General features: G+C 33.6%; 1 protein-coding gene across 4 annotated transcripts in view; it reads right to left on the reverse strand.

The window, feature by feature from the left end:
• Epha6 (EPH receptor A6) overlaps positions 1-5,886 on the reverse strand; it is an 822,128-nt gene that overhangs the window by 562,337 nt on the left and 253,905 nt on the right. The gene's annotated exons all lie outside the window — the stretch shown is intronic.

The following is a 5,886-nucleotide window of genomic DNA, read 5'->3' on the forward strand; positions in this document are numbered from 1 at the left end:
ACGACCTTGCGCTTGCCAGGCAGGCGCTTTTGCCGCTGAGCTAAATCCCCAGCCCTATTTGTGGCTTTTGATATAAAAATTTTAGGTTGAAATCTCATTGATTGAAATATATTTTATGAGGTAAATTATTTGACCTCTTCAAATATAAATTTATACCTCGATGAAATGGACATGAAAACAGTACCTACATGTAAGGATGATGTATTATATACTTTGTAAGGTCAATTATTCCAAAAAAAAATCACAATAGTAAGAAAGAGACTGTTTCCAAATTAGTCAGAACAATAGTTGTAATAGCTAAGTACACTGTAGTCTTTTACATATATCATAAATGAATTGCCATTTTCCAATAAATAGATTTGATATTGTAGTATAATACTATAATTATATTTAATAAAATATGTTCTATTTCATGTAATAGAAAAATCACTCTAAAATTTAACAAATACCTGTTTTAGGTTTATAATGTTAGATTTTCCCAAATATTCATACTCAATATTTTATATTGTCTATTCCTTTATAGTAAATCAAACCAAAGAATCCAAGCAAAAACTAAGTATAAGGTCCTGAGTTCAATTTCCAGTACCCCCAAAAAATTATAGATTAAGGCAGGCTCAAGATTTAGAACAGTTCCACATACATAACTGCCCGAGTTACATGTACAATTTGAATAAAAATGTAAACCTGAAAGGTGATTCTAAAACCCTTTATTATCTCTTCTAAACCATCCTAGTATGTGCTACCAAAGTGACAACTTATAAGCCATTCTAATCAAATGATCTTAAAGATAAAAAGCAAAAGTGACAGTGTAAGTGAATCCCCTCAAAAGCGATCCCAATGTGGATCCACTCAAGCCTGTATTAGACATCCAGTTCTGCTGAGTCAGTTCTGCTGAATGCATTCACAGTCTTTGACTCACTCATTTCCCTTTCTGTGTACAGTTTCTTTTTTGATTTTCTATTTTCTTCCTCATGATCATGGTAGATAATTTATTATGTAATCTAGTAACTACTTCTCTGAGTCATATTTTTATAGAAGGTCCAGTGTACTTCTTTTTTAATCTTGAATCTAGTGTAGCATTTAATGTAGCACAGAGCCAGATACCTTGGACTCAAATCTTGGTCCGTGTATTAATTAACTATGCAACCTTATGGAACTTAGTTAATTTCTCTGTGTTTCATTTTCTCATCTAGAGATACATGTAAAAATAGCATTTATCTTGTAGGGGTATCTTGAGAAATTATGCACACCTCTAAACACTTTGGATCTCACTCAGAGAAAGTATTATGTAATGATTCACATACATGACTTTTTCTTTGTGAAGATCTTTATGTTTGTGGAGTGTAGTACCTAGAAAATCAACAACTATGTAGAGAATTATAACTATGTCAATTCATAAGGTAAATATTTCATAATTTCAATGTTCCTTAAATAAAACACTATTGATTTCATATGTACAGAATTTATTCTAGATATTTTGCAAGGAGTAGTGGCACACATCTTTAAGCACAGCACTCAGGATACTGAGGCAGGAGGATCATTGCAAGTTTGAGACCAGCCTTGGCTGTAAAGTGAGCTCATGGCCAGCCTAAACTGCTTAGAAAGACCCTGCCTCAAAATGACAAAAAGAAATTCTAGATATTTTAAGTCTCAGATATTCTTTTCGTGAAAAATTATTTAGAACACATGAGTAATAGTGTTAATGAAATTGTTAAGCTATTAGCAACTGTTGAGCTAACCTTCCACATCACTCTTGTTTTATAAATGAGGATTGTGAACACTATAATTCCATGTGTGGGGGGGTAGCTGACCTGGATTCAGACCACAGAGGTTGTGGACTCCCCAGGTCTAACATTCTTCTCTTTTCTCCACATCACAAACATTACACAGATCTCTGTTCCTAAACATTTCATTAGCATTATTTGACCTTTATCTGATCTCCCTTCTTCTCTTTATTTTTATTTATTTATTTAAAAAATAAAAGAATGAAAACATATTAATAAACATTCATTTACAAAATAGCACAACAACAGTACAAGCAATACTGAATTACAGACAAGGTGATAGGAAATTAATAATCGTTGTTGTATTACATATTGATATCTTCAAAGTGGTTACTCAGGAAAACAAATATAGACACAAGATTGATTAAATAATTAATCATTAACTGTTCATTTCAATACAGTGATAGAAGTTGGTAGTACAACTACATTAGCTATCCTGTATATATATATATACATATTTTCCCCTTCTTTCTTTTCTCTTTTCCCTCATCACAGTTGCTCTTTACTTTTGAGCAGTTTCCTTTCATTTCACAATGTCTATCATACCTCCTAATTTTATTCACTCTTTCAGGTTTTTACAGTAGTGAGACAATACATTGCTTACACATGCAGGTGTGATTTATTTCACTTATGAGTATGGTCTCTAGTTGTGACCAATTACCTTTAAAAGCATTGAGTTTATCTTTCTTTATAGCTGAGTAATACTCCGTTATATAAAAATGCCACAAATTTTTAGCCAGTCCTCAGTGGATGGACATTTGTATTGCTTCCACAATTTACCTATTAACAAATTGCTCTGCCATGAACAAGGGTGCACATATATTGCTGTGATATGATGTTTTCAAGTCTTCTGGGAAAATACCCAGAAGGGGAATAGCTGGGCTGAATGGAAGCTGTAGACTTAGTTTGCGGGGGAATCTCTAGACTGATTTCCACAGTGTTTTCACCAGTCTGCATTCCCACCATCAGTGGAGAAGAGTTACTATTTCTCCACAGCCTCACCAGCATTTGTTATTGGTTGATTTCTTAATGATAGCCATTCTTACTGGGGCGAGATGAAATTTCAATGTTGTTTTAATTTGCATTTCACAAGTAACTAATGATGTTAAACATTTTCTCTTGTATTTAATTGCCATTTGTATTTCTTTATCTGAGAAGTGTGTATTCATCTCAGTTGCCCATTTTTGGATTGGATCTTTGAATTTAGGGAGAAGACCTTTGTTTGAAAGAAAGTCAGCCAAGATTTTATCCAAATTTGTTGTTTTCTTTTTACTCTGCTGGTGATTTCTTTATATGTACAACTTTTCAGTAAGGGGAGACCTCAGTTGTTGATTCTTTGAAGTATTTCACGTATGGTTTATTTTTTGTTCATGAACTCTCTGCCTACTCCTATGTCTTCAAGATTTTTACCTACTTTCTCTTCCAGTAGATTTAGTGTTTCTGGTTTAATATTGAGATCTGTGAGCCATTTTGACTTGAGTTTGGTGCATGGTGATAGACTTGCGTTTATTTTAAGTCTTCAGCAAGTGGCAAGTCACTTTTCCCAGCACTATTTCTTAAAGAGGCTATCTTTCTTCCAGTGAGTTTGTTTCACTGCTTTGTCAAATATTAGGTGGCTGAGTGTGTTTGTGGTTGTGGCTGTTTCTTCCAGTCTGTTCCATTGATCCTCAGGTCTGTTTTTTAGCCAGTACCATATTGATTTTATCAAAGTAGCTTTGTAGTATAATTTCAGGTCAGGGATTGTGATTCCACCTGGCTTATCCTTGTTACCCAGGATTACTTTTGCCATTGTGGGTCTCTTCTGCTTCCAGATAAATTTTAGGAATGTTTTCTCTAGATCTGTGAGGTATGCTAATGATATTTTAATGGGAATTGCATTGAATCTGTACAATTTTGGTAGTATTGCCATTTTCACAATGTTGGTTCGTCCTATCCATGAGCAAGGAATATCTTTCCATTTTCTGAAAGCCTCTTCGATCTCTTTTTTCAGAGTAGTGTAATTTTCACTGAATAGCTCTTCTACTTCTTTTGTTAGATTGATTCCTAAATATTTCAATTTCTTGGATGGTATTGTGAAAAGTATGATTTCCTTAATTTCTCTTTCAGTCTGTTTGTTTATAGGAATGCTATTTATTTTGGAGTGTTGACTTTGTATCCAAAAGATTTTCAAAGTAGATAATAATGATCTTTTTGCATTTTTGTAGGATCTGTAGTAATTTCATCCTTTTCATTGCTTATTGCATGAATTTGAGTTTTTTCCTTTTTTTGATAAGATTGGTTAGGGGTTTATCAATTTTATTTATTCTTTCAAAGAACCAACTCTTTGACTCATTTATCTTTTGGAGGGTTTCCTTTGTCTCAATTGCATTAATTTCTGACCTGATCTTTATAATCTCCTCCCATCTTTTTTCTTTGGGCTTGACTTGTTCTGCTTTTTCTAAAAGTTTGAGGTGCAGCATTAGGCTATTTATTTGTTCTCTTTCTGTTTTCCTTATGTGTGAGTTCACCACCATAAATTTCCCTCTGAGGACTGCTTTCATTGTATCCCACAGATTCTGAGAAGTATTTACATTTTCATTTGTTTGTAGGTATTTTTAAATTTCTTCCTTAATTTCTTCTGTGACCCCTTGGTTGTTCAGGAGGTTGTTATTTAATTTGTAAGTGTTCATGGAGTTTGTGGAGTTCCTTTTGTTATTAATTTCCAATTTCATTGCACTGTGGTCAGATAATATGCATGGGTTAATTTTAATTCTTTTGCATTTAGGTAGATATGCTCTTTGGGTGGAATGTGGTCTATTATAGGGAAAGTCCCATGTGCAGCTGAGAAAAATGTGTATTCTGATGTTGTGGGGGTGGAACACTCTGTATACATCTACTAAGTGCATTTGTTCACAGACTTGGTTCAGATCTATTATTTCTTTGCTGATTTTTTGTCTTTTTGACCTATCTCTGTGTGTCAAAGAGGTGTTTATGTCCCCTATTACAATAGTGTTATTAATTACTTGGTTTTTCACATCTGTAAAGATTTGTCTTATATAGTTTGGTGTTCCCATGTTTGGTGCATACATGGTTATGATTGTTACCTCTTCCCCCTTCTTGTCTTTAAAATATCATAGCTACAACTCTCTTTAGTATTTCTGAAGCAAAGGTATAATGTTTCTTTTACCAAATCATGGTTACATTTGTTTTGTGGCAACTTCTCCCCTCTTACAAACAATGTGTATTAACATGAAGAGTTGTACCAGTCTCTTAACTTTGCATGTTGCAGGCAACTCACTGGGTGACTCTAATTCCAATAAAAATGGATGTTAAATCTGTACTTTTATTTCTGTCTCCATTGTTAATACCCAAGTACACATTGTCATCATTCCTTGATAGAATTATTCCATGACCTCTTTCCTCTTCTGCTGTGACCACTTTTACAATATAATCTTGACACTGTAGTCAGGAAGATCATATATATATACACATATATACATATATACACACATACATATATGTATGTATGCAGAAACTCTAATAAAGTACTCTTCTTTCACTGTTTAAATCCTCTCATTGTTTGCATTATTTTGAGCAAATTGAAATTCCTCACATGTCTGAAATGTCAGCTCTGTTAGGTTTGCCTCTACATACCTCTCTAACCCTTCTCTCCACTCTTATTTTGCCTCAGTCAGCACAGCCTTCTTGCTTTTTCTGGATAATCCAAGAGACACTAGTGCTTTAGGGATGATCTTCTAATCACTGTTCTCACATTGCACATAGCATTTTACCTGCAATATTATAATGTCAAGTTATTTTGCTCATCTAGTTTATTCTTTTTTATTTTAAAAATAAAAGGAGGAAAACATTAACAGACAGACAAGATTTTACAAAATAGCAAAGGAACAGTATAGACAGTACGGAGTTACGAACAAAGTGGTAGGGAATTAACAATGCTTGTTGTATTACATATTGATATCTTCAAAGTGGTTTCTCATGAAAACAGATATAGACATGTAATGCTGATCAACCAAAGACTCACTGCCAGTTTCTTTCAGCAAAGAAATACAAGACAGTAGAACAGCATGTTGACTATCCTGCATATACATACATACAAAATTTC

Source organism: Chinchilla lanigera, unplaced genomic scaffold, assembly GCF_000276665.1.
Source record: "Chinchilla lanigera isolate Chin_1 unplaced genomic scaffold, ChiLan1.0 scaffold00006, whole genome shotgun sequence".
Classification (NCBI taxonomy): domain Eukaryota; kingdom Metazoa; phylum Chordata; class Mammalia; order Rodentia; family Chinchillidae; genus Chinchilla; species Chinchilla lanigera.